The sequence below is a fragment of the Eubalaena glacialis genome, chromosome 16 (genome assembly GCF_028564815.1).
Source record: "Eubalaena glacialis isolate mEubGla1 chromosome 16, mEubGla1.1.hap2.+ XY, whole genome shotgun sequence".
NCBI lineage: Eukaryota > Metazoa > Chordata > Mammalia > Artiodactyla > Balaenidae > Eubalaena > Eubalaena glacialis.
In genome coordinates, this window is record NC_083731.1 from 49,309,157 (window position 1) to 49,329,953 (window position 20,797).

Sequence of the window (20,797 nt, forward strand, 5' to 3'; positions counted from 1 at the left end):
TACACGCAGGAGCAGAGCTTCCTGGTTCTACGCAGTGTTCTGGTACTGAAACGGGTGCTGAAGCAAGGCCCCAAGGAGTGTTGAAAAGCTTACTACCTTGAAACTAAAGCAGAACAACGATGAAGGCCTCATGGAGCTGCTGCACGCCTCTCGTTTTGCAAGGATAATCAGGGCCTTACTTCGAAGCTTGGGCTCACGTTGACTTTCACTTTAGGTATAGCGCAGAGCAGGGTGAGCTTCCAACAAGGAACTGGAAACCCAAGGTTTCTTAGGAGAAAACTCATTTTCTTCTCAGAACCATGCCGGCAGTGAGGAAAACCCCAGCAACAACAATGCTTTTCAGGTAGCTTCGGGGCCGCATGAACGGAGCTTTCATAATGGGAAAAGAAGCCTTATGCCATCAGTCTCCAATTTCTAGGTTGACACGCAGCATACACGCAGGACCAGAGCTTACTGTCTCTACGCAGTGTTCTGGTACCGAAACGGTTGCCTAAGCAAAGTCTCTAGGAACGTTGGAAAGCTTACTACCGTGAAACTAAAGCAGAACAGCGATGAAGGCCTCATGGAGCTGCTGCACGCCTCCCGTTTTGCCAGCATAATCAGGGCCTTACTTCGAGGCTAGTGCTCACATTGACTTTCACGTTTGGTATAGAGCAGAGCAGGGTGAGCTTCCAACTAGGAACTGGAAGCACAAGGTTTCTTTCGAGAAAACTCATTTTCTTCTACGTGCCATGCCGGCTGTAAGTAAAAGCACGGTAACAACAGTGTTTTGCAGGAAGCTTCGAGGCAGCATGAATGGAGCTTTCAAAACGGAAAAACAATTCTTGTGCCATCAGTCTCTAATTTCTAGGTTGACACGCAGCATACACGCAGGAGCAGAGCTTCCTGGTTCTACGCAGTGTTCTGGTACTGAAACGGGTGCTGAAGCAAGGCCCCTAGGAGTGTTGAAAAGCTTACTACCTTGAAACTAAAGCAGAACAACGATGAAGGCCTCATGGAGCTGCTGCACGCCTCTCGTTTTGCAAGGATAATCAGGGCCTTACTTCGAAGCTTGGGCTCACGTTGACTTTCACTTTAGGTATAGCGCAGAGCAGGGTGAGCTTCCAACAAGGAACTGGAAACCCAAGGTTTCTTAGGAGAAAACTCATTTTCTTCTCAGAACCATGCCGGCAGTGAGGAAAACCCCGGCAACAACAATGCTTTTCAGGTAGCTTCGAGGCCGCATGAACGGAGCTTTCATAATGGGAAAAGAAGCCTTATGCCATCAGTCCAATTTCTAGGTTGACACGCAGCATACACGCAGGACCAGAGCTTACTGTCTCTACGCAGTGTTCTGGTACCGAAACGGTTGCTTAAGCAAAGTCCCTAGGAGTCTTGGAGAGCTTACTACCGTGAAACTAAAGCAGAACAGCGATGAAGGCCTCATGGAGCTGCTGCACGCCTCCCGTTTTGCCAGCATAATCAGGGCCTTACTTCGAGGCTAGTGCTCACATTGACTTTCACGTTTGGTATAGAGCAGAGCAGGGTGAGCTTCCAACTAGGAACTGGAAGCACAAGGTTTCTTTCGAGAAAACTCATTTTCTTCTATGTGCCATGCCGGCTGTAAGTAAAAGCACGGTAACAACAGTGCTTTGCAGGAAGCTTCGAGGCAGCATGAATGGAGCTTTCAAAATGGGAAAACAAGCCTTGTGCCATCAGTCTCTAATTTCTAGGTTGACACGCAGCATACACGCAGGAGCAGAGCTTCCTGGTTCTACGCAGTGTTCTGGTACTGAAACTGGTGCTGAAGCAAGTCCTCTAGGTGTGTTGAAAAGCTTACTACCTTGAAACTAAAGCAGAACAACGATGAAGGCCTCATGGAGCTGCTGCACGCCTCTCGTTTTGCAAGGATAATCAGGGCCTTATTTCGAAGCTTGGGCTCACGTTGACTTTCACTTTAGGTATAGCGCAGAGCAGGGTGAGCTTCCAACAAGGAACTGGAAACCCAAGGTTTCTTAGGAGAAAACTCATTTTCTTCTCAGAACCATGCCGGCAGTGAGGAAAACCCCGGCAACAACAATGCTTTTCAGGTAGCTTCGAGGCCGCATGAACGGAGCTTTCATAATGGGAAAAGAAGCCTTATGCCATCAGTCTCCAATTTCTAGGTTGACACGCAGCATACACGCAGGAGCAGAGCTTCCTGGTTCTACGCAGTGTTCTGGTACTGAAACGGGTGCTGAAGCAAGGCCCCAAGGAGTGTTGAAAAGCTTACTGCCTTGAAACTAAAGCAGAACAACGATGAAGGCCTCATGGAGCTGCTGCACGCCTCTCGTTTTGCAAGGATAATCAGGGCCTTACTTCGAAGCTTGGGCTCACGTTGACTTTCACTTTAGGTATAGCGCAGAGCAGGGTGAGCTTCCAACAAGGAACTGGAAACCCAAGGTTTCTTAGGAGAAAACTCATTTTCTTCTCAGAACCATGCCGGCAGTGAGGAAAACCCCAGCAACAACAATGCTTTTCAGGTAGCTTCGGGGCCGCATGAACGGAGCTTTCATAATGGGAAAAGAAGCCTTATGCCATCAGTCTCCAATTTCTAGGTTGACACGCAGCATACACGCAGGACCAGAGCTTACTGTCTCTACGCAGTGTTCTGGTACCGAAACGGTTGCCTAAGCAAAGTCTCTAGGAACGTTGGAAAGCTTACTACCGTGAAACTAAAGCAGAACAGCGATGAAGGCCTCATGGAGCTGCTGCACGCCTCCCGTTTTGCCAGCATAATCAGGGCCTTACTTCGAGGCTAGTGCTCACATTGACTTTCACGTTTGGTATAGAGCAGAGCAGGGTGAGCTTCCAACTAGGAACTGGAAGCACAAGGTTTCTTTCGAGAAAACTCATTTTCTTCTACGTGCCATGCCGGCTGTAAGTAAAAGCACGGTAACAACAGTGTTTTGCAGGAAGCTTCGAGGCAGCATGAATGGAGCTTTCAAAACGGAAAAACAATTCTTGTGCCATCAGTCTCTAATTTCTAGGTTGACACGCAGCATACACGCAGGAGCAGAGCTTCCTGGTTCTACGCAGTGTTCTGGTACTGAAACGGGTGCTGAAGCAAGGCCCCTAGGAGTGTTGAAAAGCTTACTACCTTGAAACTAAAGCAGAACAACGATGAAGGCCTCATGGAGCTGCTGCACGCCTCTCGTTTTGCAAGGATAATCAGGGCCTTACTTCGAAGCTTGGGCTCACGTTGACTTTCACTTTAGGTATAGCGCAGAGCAGGGTGAGCTTCCAACAAGGAACTGGAAACCCAAGGTTTCTTAGGAGAAAACTCATTTTCTTCTCAGAACCATGCCGGCAGTGAGGAAAACCCCGGCAACAACAATGCTTTTCAGGTAGCTTCGAGGCCGCATGAACGGAGCTTTCATAATGGGAAAAGAAGCCTTATGCCATCAGTCCAATTTCTAGGTTGACACGCAGCATACACGCAGGACCAGAGCTTACTGTCTCTACGCAGTGTTCTGGTACCGAAACGGTTGCTTAAGCAAAGTCCCTAGGAGTCTTGGAGAGCTTACTACCGTGAAACTAAAGCAGAACAGCGATGAAGGCCTCATGGAGCTGCTGCACGCCTCCCGTTTTGCCAGCATAATCAGGGCCTTACTTCGAGGCTAGTGCTCACATTGACTTTCACGTTTGGTATAGAGCAGAGCAGGGTGAGCTTCCAACTAGGAACTGGAAGCACAAGGTTTCTTTCGAGAAAACTCATTTTCTTCTATGTGCCATGCCGGCTGTAAGTAAAAGCACGGTAACAACAGTGCTTTGCAGGAAGCTTCGAGGCAGCATGAATGGAGCTTTCAAAATGGGAAAACAAGCCTTGTGCCATCAGTCTCTAATTTCTAGGTTGACACGCAGCATACACGCAGGAGCAGAGCTTCCTGGTTCTACGCAGTGTTCTGGTACTGAAACGGGTGCTGAAGCAAGTCCGCTAGGAGTGTTGAAAAGCTTACTACCTTGAAACTAAAGCAGAACAACGATGAAGGCCTCATGGAGCTGCTGCACGCCTCTCGTTTTGCAAGGATAATCAGGGCCTTACTTCGAAGCTTGGGCTCACGTTGACTTTCACTTTAGGTATAGCACAGAGCAGGGTGAGCTTCCAACAAGGAACTGGAAACCCAAGGTTTCTTAGGAGAAAACTCATTTTCTTCTCAGAACCATGCCGGCAGTGAGGAAAACCCCGGCAACAACAATGCTTTTCAGGTAGCTTCGAGGCCGCATGAACGGAGCTTTCATAATGGGAAAAGAAGCCTTATGCCATCAGTCTCCAATTTCTAGGTTGACACGCAGCATACACGCAGGACCAGAGCTTACTGTCTCTACGCAGTGTTCTGGTACCGAAACGGTTGCTTAAGCAAAGTCCCTAGGAGTCTTGGAAAGCTTACTACCGTGAAACTAAAGCAGAACAGCGATGAAGGCCTCATGGAGATGCTGCACGCCTCCCGTTTTGCCAGGATAATCAGGGCCTTACTTCGAGGCTAGTGCTCACATTGACTTTCACGTTTGGTATAGAGCAGAGCAGGGTGAGCTTCCAACTAGGAACTGGAAGCACAAGGTTTCTTTCGAGAAAACTCATTTTCTTCTATGAACCATGCCGGCTGTAAGTAAAAGCACGGTAACAACAGTGCTTTTCAGGGAGCTTCGGGGCCGCATCAACGGAGCTTTCATCATGGGAAAACTAGCCTTGTGCCATCAGTCTCTACTTTCTAGGTTGACACGCAGCATACACGCAGGAGCAGAGCTTCCTGGTTCTACGCAGTGTTCTGGTACTGAAACGGGTGCTAAAGCAAGGCCCCTAGGAGTGTTGAAAAGCTTACTACCTTGAAACTAAAGCAGAACAACGATGAAGGCCTCATGGAGCTGCTGCACGCCTCTCGTTTTGCAAGGATAATCAGGGCCTTACTTCGAAGCTTGGGCTCACGTTGACTTTCACTTTAGGTATAGCGCAGAGCAGGGTGAGCTTCCAACAAGGAACTGGAAACCCAAGGTTTCTTAGGAGAAAACTCATTTTCTTCTCAGAACCATGCCGGCAGTGAGGAAAACCCCGGCAACAACAATGCTTTTCAGGTAGCTTCGAGGCCGCATGAACGGAGCTTTCATAATGGGAAAAGAAGCCTTATGCCATCAGTCTCCAATTTCTAGGTTGACACGCAGCATACACGCAGGACCAGAGCTTACTGTCTCTACGCAGTGTTCTGGTACCGAAACGGTTGCCTAAGCAAAGTCCCTAGGAACGTTGGAAAGCTTACTACCGTGAAACTAAAGCAGAACAGCGATGAAGGCCTCATGGAGCTGCTGCACGCCTCCCGTTTTGCCAGCATAATCAGGGCCTTACTTCGAGGCTAGTGCTCACATTGACTTTCACGTTTGGTATAGAGCAGAGCAGGGTGAGCTTCCAACTAGGAACTGGAAGCACAAGGTTTCTTTCGAGAAAACTCATTTTCTTCTATGAGCCATGCCGGCTGTAAGTAAAAGCACGGTAACAACAGTGCTTTTCAGGGAGCTTCGGGGCCGCATCAACGGAGCTTTCATAATGGGAAAACTAGCCTTGTGCCATCAGTCTCTAATTTCTAGGTTGACACGCAGCATACACGCAGGAGCAGAGCTTCCTGGTTCTACGCAGTGTTCTGGTACTGAAACGGGTGCTGAAGCAAGTCCGCTAGGAGTGTTGAAAAGCTTACTACCTTGAAACTAAAGCAGAACAACGATGAAGGCCTCATGGAGCTGCTGCACGCCTCTCGTTTTGCAAGGATAATCAGGGCCTTACTTCGAAGCTTGGGCTCACGTTGACTTTCACTTTAGGTATAGCGCAGAGCAGGGTGAGCTTCCAACAAGGAACTGGAAACCCAAGGTTTCTTAGGAGAAAACTCATTTTCTTCTCAGAACCATGCCGGCAGTGAGGAAAACCCCGGCAACAACAATGCTTTTCAGGTAGCTTCGAGGCCGCATGAACGGAGCTTTCATAATGGGAAAAGAAGCTTTATGCCATCAGTCTCCAATTTCTAGGTTGACACGCAGCATACACGCAGGACCAGAGCTTACTGTCTCTACGCAGTGTTCTGGTACCGAAACGGTTGCCTAAGCAAAGTCCCTAGGAACGTTGGAAAGCTTACTACCGTGAAACTAAAGCAGAACAGCGATGAAGGCCTCATGGAGCTGCTGCACGCCTCCCGTTTTGCCAGCATAATCAGGGCCTTACTTCGAGGCTAGTGCTCACATTGACTTTCACGTTTGGTATAGAGCAGAGCAGGGTGAGCTTCCAACTAGGAACTGGAAGCACAAGGTTTCTTTCGAGAAAACTCATTTTCTTCTATGTGCCATGCCGGCTGTAAGTAAAAGCACGGTAACAACAGTGCTTTGCAGGAAGCTTCGAGGCAGCATGAATGGAGCTTTCAAAATGGGAAAACAAGCCTTGTGCCATCAGTCTCTAATTTCTAGGTTGACACGCAGCATACACGCAGGAGCAGAGCTTCCTGGTTCTACGCAGTGTTCTGGTACTGAAACGGGTGCTGAAGCAAGTCCTCTAGGTGTGTTGAAAAGCTTACTACCTTGAAACTAAAGCAGAACAACGATGAAGGCCTCATGGAGCTGCTGCACGCCTCTCGTTTTGCAAGGATAATCAGGGCCTTATTTCGAAGCTTGGGCTCACGTTGACTTTCACTTTAGGTATAGCGCAGAGCAGGGTGAGCTTCCAACAAGGAACTGGAAACCCAAGGTTTCTTAGGAGAAAACTCATTTTCTTCTCAGAACCATGCCGGCAGTGAGGAAAACCCCGGCAACAACAATGCTTTTCAGGTAGCTTCGAGGCCGCATGAACGGAGCTTTCATAATGGGAAAAGAAGCCTTATGCCATCAGTCTCCAATTTCTAGGTTGACACGCAGCATACACGCAGGACCAGAGCTTACTGTCTCTACGCAGTGTTCTGGTACCGAAACGGTTGCCTAAGCAAAGTCCCTAGGAGTCTTGGAAAGCTTAGTACCGTGAAACTAAAGCAGAACAGCGATGAAGGCCTCAGGGAGCTGCTGCACGCCTCCCGTTTTGCCAGCATAATCAGGGCCTTACTTCGAGGCTAGTGCTCACATTGACTTTCACGTTTGGTATAGAGCAGAGCAGGGTGAGCTTCCAACTAGGAACTGGAAGCACAAGGTTTCTTTCGAGAAAACTCATTTTCTTCTATGAACCATGCCGGCTGTAAGTAAAAGCACGGTAACAACAGTGCTTTTCAGGGAGCTTCGGGGCCGCATCAACGGAGCTTTCATCATGGGAAAACTAGCCTTGTGCCATCAGTCTCTACTTTCTAGGTTGACACGCAGCATACACGCAGGAGCAGAGCTTCCTGGTTCTACGCAGTGTTCTGGTACTGAAACGGGTGCTGAAGCAAGGCCCCAAGGAGTGTTGAAAAGCTTACTACCTTGAAACTAAAGCAGAACAACGATGAAGGCCTCATGGAGCTGCTGCACGCCTCTCGTTTTGCAAGGATAATCAGGGCCTTACTTCGAAGCTTGGGCTCACGTTGACTTTCACTTTAGGTATAGCGCAGAGCAGGGTGAGCTTCCAACAAGGAACTGGAAACCCAAGGTTTCTTAGGAGAAAACTCATTTTCTTCTCAGAACCATGCCGGCAGTGAGGAAAACCCCAGCAACAACAATGCTTTTCAGGTAGCTTCGGGGCCGCATGAACGGAGCTTTCATAATGGGAAAAGAAGCCTTATGCCATCAGTCTCCAATTTCTAGGTTGACACGCAGCATACACGCAGGACCAGAGCTTACTGTCTCTACGCAGTGTTCTGGTACCGAAACGGTTGCCTAAGCAAAGTCTCTAGGAACGTTGGAAAGCTTACTACCGTGAAACTAAAGCAGAACAGCGATGAAGGCCTCATGGAGCTGCTGCACGCCTCCCGTTTTGCCAGCATAATCAGGGCCTTACTTCGAGGCTAGTGCTCACATTGACTTTCACGTTTGGTATAGAGCAGAGCAGGGTGAGCTTCCAACTAGGAACTGGAAGCACAAGGTTTCTTTCGAGAAAACTCATTTTCTTCTATGAACCATGCCGGCTGTAAGTAAAAGCACGGTAACAACAGTGTTTTGCAGGAAGCTTCGAGGCAGCATGAATGGAGCTTTCAAAACGGAAAAACAATTCTTGTGCCATCAGTCTCTAATTTCTAGGTTGACACGCAGCATACACGCAGGAGCAGAGCTTCCTGGTTCTACGCAGTGTTCTGGTACTGAAACGGGTGCTGAAGCAAGGCCCCTAGGAGTGTTGAAAAGCTTACTACCTTGAAACTAAAGCAGAACAACGATGAAGGCCTCATGGAGCTGCTGCACGCCTCTCGTTTTGCAAGGATAATCAGGGCCTTACTTCGAAGCTTGGGCTCACGTTGACTTTCACTTTAGGTATAGCGCAGAGCAGGGTGAGCTTCCAACAAGGAACTGGAAACCCAAGGTTTCTTAGGAGAAAACTCATTTTCTTCTCAGAACCATGCCGGCAGTGAGGAAAACCCCGGCAACAACAATGCTTTTCAGGTAGCTTCGAGGCCGCATGAACGGAGCTTTCATAATGGGAAAAGAAGCCTTATGCCATCAGTCCAATTTCTAGGTTGACACGCAGCATACACGCAGGACCAGAGCTTACTGTCTCTACGCAGTGTTCTGGTACCGAAACGGTTGCTTAAGCAAAGTCCCTAGGAGTCTTGGAGAGCTTACTACCGTGAAACTAAAGCAGAACAGCGATGAAGGCCTCATGGAGCTGCTGCACGCCTCCCGTTTTGCCAGCATAATCAGGGCCTTACTTCGAGGCTAGTGCTCACATTGACTTTCACGTTTGGTATAGAGCAGAGCAGGGTGAGCTTCCAACTAGGAACTGGAAGCACAAGGTTTCTTTCGAGAAAACTCATTTTCTTCTATGTGCCATGCCGGCTGTAAGTAAAAGCACGGTAACAACAGTGCTTTGCAGGAAGCTTCGAGGCAGCATGAATGGAGCTTTCAAAATGGGAAAACAAGCCTTGTGCCATCAGTCTCTAATTTCTAGGTTGACACGCAGCATACACGCAGGAGCAGAGCTTCCTGGTTCTACGCAGTGTTCTGGTACTGAAACGGGTGCTGAAGCAAGTCCGCTAGGAGTGTTGAAAAGCTTACTACCTTGAAACTAAAGCAGAACAACGATGAAGGCCTCATGGAGCTGCTGCACGCCTCTCGTTTTGCAAGGATAATCAGGGCCTTACTTCGAAGCTTGGGCTCACGTTGACTTTCACTTTAGGTATAGCGCAGAGCAGGGTGAGCTTCCAACAAGGAACTGGAAACCCAAGGTTTCTTAGGAGAAAACTCATTTTCTTCTCAGAACCATGCCGGCAGTGAGGAAAACCCCGGCAACAACAATGCTTTTCAGGTAGCTTCGAGGCCGCATGAACGGAGCTTTCATAATGGGAAAAGAAGCCTTATGCCATCAGTCTCCAATTTCTAGGTTGACACGCAGCATACACGCAGGACCAGAGCTTACTGTCTCTACGCAGTGTTCTGGTACCGAAACGGTTGCTTAAGCAAAGTCCCTAGGAGTCTTGGAAAGCTTACTACCGTGAAACTAAAGCAGAACAGCGATGAAGGCCTCATGGAGATGCTGCACGCCTCCCGTTTTGCCAGGATAATCAGGGCCTTACTTCGAGGCTAGTGCTCACATTGACTTTCACGTTTGGTATAGAGCAGAGCAGGGTGAGCTTCCAACTAGGAACTGGAAGCACAAGGTTTCTTTCGAGAAAACTCATTTTCTTCTATGAACCATGCCGGCTGTAAGTAAAAGCACGGTAACAACAGTGCTTTTCAGGGAGCTTCGGGGCCGCATCAACGGAGCTTTCATCATGGGAAAACTAGCCTTGTGCCATCAGTCTCTACTTTCTAGGTTGACACGCAGCATACACGCAGGAGCAGAGCTTCCTGGTTCTACGCAGTGTTCTGGTACTGAAACGGGTGCTAAAGCAAGGCCCCTAGGAGTGTTGAAAAGCTTACTACCTTGAAACTAAAGCAGAACAACGATGAAGGCCTCATGGAGCTGCTGCACGCCTCTCGTTTTGCAAGGATAATCAGGGCCTTACTTCGAAGCTTGGGCTCACGTTGACTTTCACTTTAGGTATAGCGCAGAGCAGGGTGAGCTTCCAACAAGGAACTGGAAACCCAAGGTTTCTTAGGAGAAAACTCATTTTCTTCTCAGAACCATGCCGGCAGTGAGGAAAACCCCGGCAACAACAATGCTTTTCAGGTAGCTTCGAGGCCGCATGAACGGAGCTTTCATAATGGGAAAAGAAGCCTTATGCCATCAGTCTCCAATTTCTAGGTTGACACGCAGCATACACGCAGGACCAGAGCTTACTGTCTCTACGCAGTGTTCTGGTACCGAAACGGTTGCCTAAGCAAAGTCCCTAGGAACGTTGGAAAGCTTACTACCGTGAAACTAAAGCAGAACAGCGATGAAGGCCTCATGGAGCTGCTGCACGCCTCCCGTTTTGCCAGCATAATCAGGGCCTTACTTCGAGGCTAGTGCTCACATTGACTTTCACGTTTGGTATAGAGCAGAGCAGGGTGAGCTTCCAACTAGGAACTGGAAGCACAAGGTTTCTTTCGAGAAAACTCATTTTCTTCTATGAGCCATGCCGGCTGTAAGTAAAAGCACGGTAACAACAGTGCTTTTCAGGGAGCTTCGGGGCCGCATCAACGGAGCTTTCATAATGGGAAAACTAGCCTTGTGCCATCAGTCTCTAATTTCTAGGTTGACACGCAGCATACACGCAGGAGCAGAGCTTCCTGGTTCTACGCAGTGTTCTGGTACTGAAACGGGTCCTGAAGCAAGGCCCCTAGGAGTGTTGAAAAGCTTACTACCTTGAAACTAAAGCAGAACAACGATGAAGGCCTCATGGAGCTGCTGCACGCCTCTCGTTTTGCAAGGATAATCAGGGCCTTACTTCGAAGCTTGGGCTCACGTTGACTTTCACTTTAGGTATAGCGCAGAGCAGGGTGAGCTTCCAACAAGGAACTGGAAACCCAAGGTTTCTTAGGAGAAAACTCATTTTCTTCTCAGAACCATGCCGGCAGTGAGGAAAACCCCGGCAACAACAATGCTTTTCAGGTAGCTTCGAGGCCGCATGAACGGAGCTTTCATAATGGGAAAAGAAGCTTTATGCCATCAGTCTCCAATTTCTAGGTTGACACGCAGCATACACGCAGGACCAGAGCTTACTGTCTCTACGCAGTGTTCTGGTACCGAAACGGTTGCCTAAGCAAAGTCCCTAGGAACGTTGGAAAGCTTACTACCGTGAAACTAAAGCAGAACAGCGATGAAGGCCTCATGGAGCTGCTGCACGCCTCCCGTTTTGCCAGCATAATCAGGGCCTTACTTCGAGGCTAGTGCTCACATTGACTTTCACGTTTGGTATAGAGCAGAGCAGGGTGAGCTTCCAACTAGGAACTGGAAGCACAAGGTTTCTTTCGAGAAAACTCATTTTCTTCTATGTGCCATGCCGGCTGTAAGTAAAAGCACGGTAACAACAGTGTTTTGCAGGAAGCTTCGAGGCAGCATGAATGGAGCTTTCAAAACGGAAAAACAATTCTTGTGCCATCAGTCTCTACTTTCTAGGTTGACACGCAGCATACACGCAGGAGCCGAGCTTCCTGGTTCTACGCAGTGTTCTGGTACTGAAACGGGTGCTGAAGCAAGTCCGCTAGGAGTGTTGAAAAGCTTACTACCTTGAAACTAAAGCAGAACAACGATGAAGGCCTCATGGAGCTGCTGCACGCCTCTCGTTTTGCAAGGATAATCAGGGCCTTACTTCGAAGCTTGGGCTCACGTTGACTTTCACTTTAGGTATAGCGCAGAGCAGGGTGAGCTTCCAACAAGGAACTGGAAACCCAAGGTTTCTTAGGAGAAAACTCATTTTCTTCTCAGAACCATGCCGGCAGTGAGGAAAACCCCGGCAACAACAATGCTTTTCAGGTAGCTTCGGGGCCGCATGAACGGAGCTTTCATAATGGGAAAAGAAGCCTTATGCCATCAGTCTCCAATTTCTAGGTTGACACGCAGCATACACGCAGGACCAGAGCTTACTGTCTCTACGCAGTGGTCTGGTACTGAAACGGTTGCTTAAGCAAAGTCCATAGGAGTCTTGGAAAGCTTACTACCGTGAAACTAAAGCAGAACAGCGATGAAGGCCTCATGGAGCTGCTGCATGCCTCCCGTTTTGCCAGCATAATCAGGGCCTTACTTCGAGGCTAGTGCTCACATTGACTTTCACGTTTGGTATAGAGCAGAGCAGGGTGAGCTTCCAACTAGGAACTGGAAGCACAAGGTTTCTTTCGAGAAAACTCATTTTCTTCTATGAGCCATGCCGGCTGTAAGTAAAAGCACGGTAACAACAGTGCTTTTCAGGGAGCTTCGGTGCCGCATCAACGGAGCTTTCATAATGGGAAAACTAGCCTTGTGCCATCAGTCTCTACTTTCTAGGTTGACACGCAGCATACACGCAGGAGCAGAGCTTCCTGGTTCTACGCAGTGTTCTGGTACTGAAACGGGTGCTGAAGCAAGTCCTCTAGGAGTGTTGAAAAGCTTACTACCTTGAAACTAAAGCAGAACAACGATGAAGGCCTCATGGAGCTGCTGCACGCCTCTCGTTTTGCAAGGATAATCAGGGCCTTACTTCGAAGCTTGGGCTCACGTTGACTTTCACTTTAGGTATAGCGCAGAGCAGGGTGAGCTTCCAACAAGGAACTGGAAACCCAAGGTTTCTTAGGAGAAAACTCATTTTCTTCTCAGAACCATGCCGGCAGTGAGGAAAACCCCGGCAACAACAATGCTTTTCAGGTAGCTTCGAGGCCGCATGAACGGAGCTTTCATAATGGGAAAAGAAGCCTTATGCCATCAGTCTCCAATTTCTAGGTTGACACGCAGCATACACGCAGGACCAGAGCTTACTGTCTCTACGCAGTGTTCTGATACCGAAACGGTTGCTTCAGCAAAGTCCCTAGGAACGTTGGAAAGCTTACTACCGTGAAACTAAAGCAGAACAGCGATGAAGGCCTCATGGAGCTGCTGCACGCCTCCCGTTTTGCCAGCATAATCAGGGCCTTACTTCGAGGCTAGTGCTCACATTGACTTTCACGTTTGGTATAGAGCAGAGCAGGGTGAGCTTCCAACTAGGAACTGGAAGCACAAGGTTTCTTTCGAGAAAACTCATTTTCTTCTATGAACCATGCCGGCTGTAAGTAAAAGCACGGTAACAACAGTGCTTTTCAGGGAGCTTCGTGGCCGCATCAACGGAGCTTTCATAATGGGAAAACTAGCCTTGTGCCATCAGTCTCTAATTTCTAGGTTGACACGCAGCATACACGCAGGAGCAGAGCTTCCTGGTTCTACGCAGTGTTCTGGTACTGAAACGGGTGCTGAAGCAAGGCCCCTAGGAGTGTTGAAAAGCTTACTACTTTGAAACTAAAGCAGAACAACGATGAAGGCCTCATGGAGCTGCTGCACGCCTCTCGTTTCGCAAGGATAATCAGGGCCTTACTTCGAAGCTTGGGCTCACGTTGACTTTCACTTTAGGTATAGCGCAGAGCAGGGTGAGCTTCCAACAAGGAACTGGAAACCCAAGGTTTCTTAGGAGAAAACTCATTTTCTTCTCAGAACCATGCCGGCAGTGAGGAAAACCCCGGCAACAACAATGCTTTTCAGGTAGCTTCGAGGCCGCATGAACGGAGCTTTCATAATGGGAAAAGAAGCCTTATGCCATCAGTCTCCAATTTCTAGGTTGACACGCAGCATACACGCAGGACCAGAGCTTACTGTCTCTACGCAGTGTTCTGGTACCGAAACGGTTGCTTAAGCAAAGTCCCTAGGAGTCTTGGAAAGCTTACTACCGTGAAACTAAAGCAGAACAGCGATGAAGGCCTCATGGAGATGCTGCACGCCTCCCGTTTTGCCAGGATAATCAGGGCCTTACTTCGAGGCTAGTGCTCACATTGACTTTCACGTTTGGTATAGAGCAGAGCAGGGTGAGCTTCCAACTAGGAACTGGAAGCACAAGGTTTCTTTCGAGAAAACTCATTTTCTTCTATGAACCATGCCGGCTGTAAGTAAAAGCACGGTAACAACAGTGCTTTTCAGGGAGCTTCGGGGCCGCATCAACGTAGCTTTCATCATGGGAAAACTAGCCTTGTGCCATCAGTCTCTACTTTCTAGGTTGACACGCAGCATACACGCAGGAGCAGAGCTTCCTGGTTCTACGCAGTGTTCTGGTACTGAAACGGGTGCTGAAGCAAGTCCGCTAGGAGTGTTGAAAAGCTTACTACCTTGAAACTAAAGCAGAACAACGATGAAGGCCTCATGGAGCTGCTGCACGCCTCTCGTTTTGCAAGGATAATCAGGGCCTTACTTCGAAGCTTGGGCTCACGTTGACTTTCACTTTAGGTATAGCGCAGAGCAGGGTGAGCTTCCAACAAGGAACTGGAAACCCAAGGTTTCTTAGGAGAAAACTCATTTTCTTCTCAGAACCATGCCGGCAGTGAGGAAAACCCCGGCAACAACAATGCTTTTCAGGTAGCTTCGAGGCCGCATGAACGGAGCTTTCATAATGGGAAAAGAAGCCTTATGCCATCAGTCTCCAATTTCTAGGTTGACACGCAGCATACACGCAGGACCAGAGCTTACTGTCTCTACGCAGTGTTCTGGTACCGAAACGGTTGCCTAAGCAAAGTCCCTAGGAACGTTGGAAAGCTTACTACCGTGAAACTAAAGCAGAACAGCGATGAAGGCCTCATGGAGCTGCTGCACGCCTCCCGTTTTGCCAGCATAATCAGGGCCTTACTTCGAGGCTAGTGCTCACATTGACTTTCACGTTTGGTATAGAGCAGAGCAGGGTGAGCTTCCAACTAGGAACTGGAAGCACAAGGTTTCTTTCGAGAAAACTCATTTTCTTCTATGAGCCATGCCGGCTGTAAGTAAAAGCACGGTAACAACAGTGCTTTTCAGGGAGCTTCGGGGCCGCATCAACGGAGCTTTCATAATGGGAAAACTAGCCTTGTGCCATCAGTCTCTAATTTCTAGGTTGACACGCAGCATACACGCAGGAGCAGAGCTTCCTGGTTCTACGCAGTGTTCTGGTACTGAAACGGGTCCTGAAGCAAGGCCCCTAGGAGTGTTGAAAAGCTTACTACCTTGAAACTAAAGCAGAACAACGATGAAGGCCTCATGGAGCTGCTGCACGCCTCTCGTTTTGCAAGGATAATCAGGGCCTTACTTCGAAGCTTGGGCTCACGTTGACTTTCACTTTAGGTATAGCGCAGAGCAGGGTGAGCTTCCAACAAGGAACTGGAAACCCAAGGTTTCTTAGGAGAAAACTCATTTTCTTCTCAGAACCATGCCGGCAGTGAGGAAAACCCCGGCAACAACAATGCTTTTCAGGTAGCTTCGAGGCCGCATGAACGGAGCTTTCATAATGGGAAAAGAAGCTTTATGCCATCAGTCTCCAATTTCTAGGTTGACACGCAGCATACACGCAGGACCAGAGCTTACTGTCTCTACGCAGTGTTCTGGTACCGAAACGGTTGCCTAAGCAAAGTCCCTAGGAACGTTGGAAAGCTTACTACCGTGAAACTAAAGCAGAACAGCGATGAAGGCCTCATGGAGCTGCTGCACGCCTCCCGTTTTGCCAGGATAATCAGGGCCTTACTTCGAGGCTAGTGCTCACATTGACTTTCACGTTTGGTATAGAGCAGAGCAGGGTGAGCTTCCAACTAGGAACTGGAAGCACAAGGTTTCTTTCGAGAAAACTCATTTTCTTCTATGTGCCATGCCGGCTGTAAGTAAAAGCACGGTAACAACAGTGTTTTGCAGGAAGCTTCGAAGCAGCATGAATGGAGCTTTCAAAACGGAAAAACAATTCTTGTGCCATCAGTCTCTACTTTCTAGGTTGACACGCAGCATACACGCAGGAGCCGAGCTTCCTGGTTCTACGCAGTGTTCTGGTACTGAAACGGGTGCTGAAGCAAGTCCGCTAGGAGTGTTGAAAAGCTTACTACCTTGAAACTAAAGCAGAACAACGATGAAGGCCTCATGGAGCTGCTGCACGCCTCTCGTTTTGCAAGGATAATCAGGGCCTTACTTCGAAGCTTGGGCTCACGTTGACTTTCACTTTAGGTATAGCGCAGAGCAGGGTGAGCTTCCAACAAGGAACTGGAAACCCAAGGTTTCTTAGGAGAAAACTCATTTTCTTCTCAGAACCATGCCGGCAGTGAGGAAAACCCCGGCAACAACAATGCTTTTCAGGTAGCTTCGGGGCCGCATGAACGGAGCTTTCATAATGGGAAAAGAAGCCTTATGCCATCAGTCTCCAATTTCTAGGTTGACACGCAGCATACACGCAGGACCAGAGCTTACTGTCTCTACGCAGTGGTCTGGTACTGAAACGGTTGCTTAAGCAAAGTCCATAGGAGTCTTGGAAAGCTTACTACCGTGAAACTAAAGCAGAACTGCGATGAAGGCCTCATGGAGCTGCTGCACGCCTCCCGTTTTGCCAGCATAATCAGGGCCTTACTTCGAGGCTAGTGCTCACATTGACTTTCACGTTTGGTATAGAGCAGAGCAGGGTGAGCTTCCAACTAGGAACTGGAAGCACAAGGTTTCTTTCGAGAAAACTCATTTTCTTCTATGAGCCATGCCGGCTGTAAGTAAAAGCACGGTAACAACAGTGCTTTTCAGGGAGCTTCGGTGCCGCATCAACGGAGCTTTCATAATGGGAAAACTAGCCTTGTGCCATCAGTCTCTAATTTCTAGGTTGACACGCAGCATACACGCAGGAGCAGAGCTTCCTGGTTCTACGCAGTGTTCTGGTACTGAAACGGGTGCTGAAGCAAGTCCTCTAGGAGTGTTGAAAAGCTTACTACCTTGAAACTAAAGCAGAACAACGATGAAGGCCTCATGGAGCTGCTGCACGCCTCTCGTTTTGCAAGGATAATCAGGGCCTTACTTCGAAGCTTGGGCTCACGTTGACTTTCACTTTAGGTATAGCGCAGAGCAGGGTGAGCTTCCAACAAGGAACTGGAAACCCAAGGTTTCTTAGGAGAAAACTCATTTTCTTCTCAGAACCATGCCGGCAGTGAGGAAAACCCCGGCAACAACAATGCTTTTCAGGTAGCTTCGAGGCCGCATGAACGGAGCTTTCATAATGGGAAAAGAAGCCTTATGCCATCAGTCTCCAATTTCTAGGTTGACACGCAGCATACACGCAGGACCAGAGCTTACTGTCTCTACGCAGTGTTCTGATACCGAAACGGTTGCTTCAGCAAAGTCCCTAGGAACGTTGGAAAGCTTACTACCGTGAAACTAAAGCAGAACAGCGATGAAGGCCTCATGGAGCTGCTGCACGCCTCCCGTTTTGCCAGCATAATCAGGGCCTTACTTCGAGGCTAGTGCTCACATTGACTTTCACGTTTGGTATAGAGCAGAGCAGGGTGAGCTTCCAACTAGGAACTGGAAGCACAAGGTTTCTTTCGAGAAAACTCATTTTCTTCTATGAACCATGCCGGCTGTAAGTAAAAGCACGGTAACAACAGTGCTTTTCAGGGAGCTTCGGGGCCGCATCAACGGAGCTTTCATAATGGGAAAACTAGCCTTGTGCCATCAGTCTCTAATTTCTAGGTTGACACGCAGCATACACGCAGGAGCAGAGCTTCCTGGTTCTACGCAGTGTTCTGGTACTGAAACGGGTGCTGAAGCAAGGCCCCTAGGAGTGTTGAAAAGCTTACTACTTTGAAACTAAAGCAGAACAACGATGAAGGCCTCATGGAGCTGCTGCACGCCTCTCGTTTCGCAAGGATAATCAGGGCCTTACTTCGAAGCTTGGGCTCACGTTGACTTTCACTTTAGGTATAGCGCAGAGCAGGGTGAGCTTCCAACAAGGAACTGGAAACCCAAGGTTTCTTAGGAGAAAACTCATTTTCTTCTCAGAACCATGCCGGCAGTGAGGAAAACCCCGGCAACAACAATGCTTTTCAGGTAGCTTCGAGGCCGCATGAACGGAGCTTTCATAATGGGAAAAGAAGCCTTATGCCATCAGTCTCCAATTTCTAGGTTGACACGCAGCATACACGCAGGACCAGAGCTTACTGTCTCTACGCAGTGTTCTGGTACCGAAACGGTTGCTTAAGCAAAGTCCCTAGGAGTCTTGGAAAGCTTACTACCGTGAAACTAAAGCAGAACAGCGATGAAGGCCTCATGGAGATGCTGCACGCCTCCCGTTTTGCCAGGATAATCAGGGCCTTACTTCGAGGCTAGTGCTCACATTGACTTTCACGTTTGGTATAGAGCAGAGCAGGGTGAGCTTCCAACTAGGAACTGGAAGCACAAGGTTTCTTTCGAGAAAACTCATTTTCTTCTATGAACCATGCCGGCTGTAAGTAAAAGCACGGTAACAACAGTGCTTTTCAGGGAGCTTCGGGGCCGCATCAACGGAGCTTTCATCATGGGAAAACTAGCCTTGTGCCATCAGTCTCTACTTTCTAGGTTGACACGCAGCATACACGCAGGAGCAGAGCTTCCTGGTTCTACGCAGTGTTCTGGTACTGAAACGGGTGCTAAAGCAAGGCCCCTAGGAGTGTTGAAAAGCTTACTACCTTGAAACTAAAGCAGAACAACGATGAAGGCCTCATGGAGCTGCTGCACGCCTCTCGTTTTGCAAGGATAATCAGGGCCTTACTTCGAAGCTTGGGCTCACGTTGACTTTCACTTTAGGTATAGCGCAGAGCAGGGTGAGCTTCCAACAAGGAACTGGAAACCCAAGGTTTCTTAGGAGAAAACTCATTTTCTTCTCAGAACCATGCCGGCAGTGAGGAAAACCCCGGCAACAACAATGCTTTTCAGGTAGCTTCGAGGCCGCATGAACGGAGCTTTCATAATGGGAAAAGAAGCTTTATGCCATCAGTCTCCAATTTCTAGGTTGACACGCAGCATACACGCAGGACCAGAGCTTACTGTCTCTACGCAGTGTTCTGGTACCGAAACGGTTGCCTAAGCAAAGTCCCTAGGAACGTTGGAAAGCTTACTACCGTGAAACTAAAGCAGAACAGCGATGAAGGCCTCATGGAGCTGCTGCACGCCTCCCGTTTTGCCAGGATAATCAGGGCCTTACTTCGAGGCTAGTGCTCACATTGACTTTCACGTTTGGTATAGAGCAGAGCAGGGTGAGCTTCCAACTAGGAACTGGAAGCACAAGGTTTCTTTCGAGAAAACTCATTTTCTTCTATGTGCCATGCCGGCTGTAAGTAAAAGCACGGTAACAACAGTGTTTTGCAGGAAGCTTCGAGGCAGCATGAATGGAGCTTTCAAAACGGAAAAACAATTCTTGTGCCATCAGTCTCTACTTTCTAGGTTGACACGCAGCATACACGCAGGAGCAGAGCTTCCTGGTTCTACGCAGTGTTCTGGTACTGAAACGGGTGCTGAAGCAAGGCCCCTAGGAGTGTTGAAAAGCTTACTACCTTGAAACTAAAGCAGAACAACGATGAAGGCCTCATGGAGCTGCTGCACGCCTCTCGTTTTGCAAGGATAATCAGGGCCTTACTTCGAAGCTTGGGCTCACGTTGACTTTCACTTTAGGTATAGCGCAGAGCAGGGTGAGCTTCCAACAAGGAACTGGAAACCCAAGGTTTCTTAGGAGAAAACTCATTTTCTTCTCAGAACCATGCCGGCAGTGAGGAAAACCCCGGCAACAACAATGCTTTTCAGGTAGCTTCGGGGCCGCATGAACGGAGCTTTCATAATGGGAAAAGAAGCCTTATGCCATCAGTCTCCAATTTCTAGGTTGACACGCAGCATACACGCAGGACCAGAGCTTACTGTCTCTACGCAGTGGTCTGGTACTGAAACGGTTGCTTAAGCAAAGTCCATAGGAGTCTTGGAAAGCTTACTACCGTGAAACTAAAGCAGAACTGCGATGAAGGCCTCATGGAGCTGCTGCACGCCTCCCGTTTTGCCAGCATAATCAAGGCCTTACTTCGAGGCTAGTGCTCACATTGACTTTCACGTTTGGTATAGAGCAGAGCAGGGTGAGCTTCCAACTAGGAACTGGAAGCACAAGGTTTCTTTCGAGAAAACTCATTTTCTTCTATGAGCCATGCCGGCTGTAAGTAAAAGCACGGTAACAACAGTGCTTTTCAGGGAGCTTCGGTGCCGCATCAACGGAGCTTTCATAATGGGAAAACTAGCCTTGTGCCATCAGTCTCTAATTTCTAGGTTGACACGCAGCATACACGCAGGAGCAGAGCTTCCTGGTTCTACGCAGTGTTCTGGTACTGAAACGGGTGCTGAAGCAAGTCCTCTAGGAGTGTTGAAAAGCTTACTACCTTGAAACTAAAGCAGAACAACGATGAAGGCCTCATGGAGCTGCTGCACGCCTCTCGTTTTGCAAGGATAATCAGGGCCTTACTTCGAAGCTTGGGCTCACGTTGACTTTCACTTTAGGTATAGCGCAGAGCAGGGTGAGCTTCCAACAAGGAACTGGAAACCCAAGGTTTCTTAGGAGAAAACTCATTTTCTTCTCAGAACCATGCCGGCAGTGAGGAAAACCCCGGCAACAACAATGCTTTTCAGGTAGCTTCGAGGCCGCATGAACGGAGCTTTCATAATGGGAAAAGAAGCCTTATGCCATCAGTCTCCAATTTCTAGGTTGACACGCAGCATACACGCAGGACCAGAGCTTACTGTCTCTACGCAGTGTTCTGATACCGAAACGGTTGCTTCAGCAAA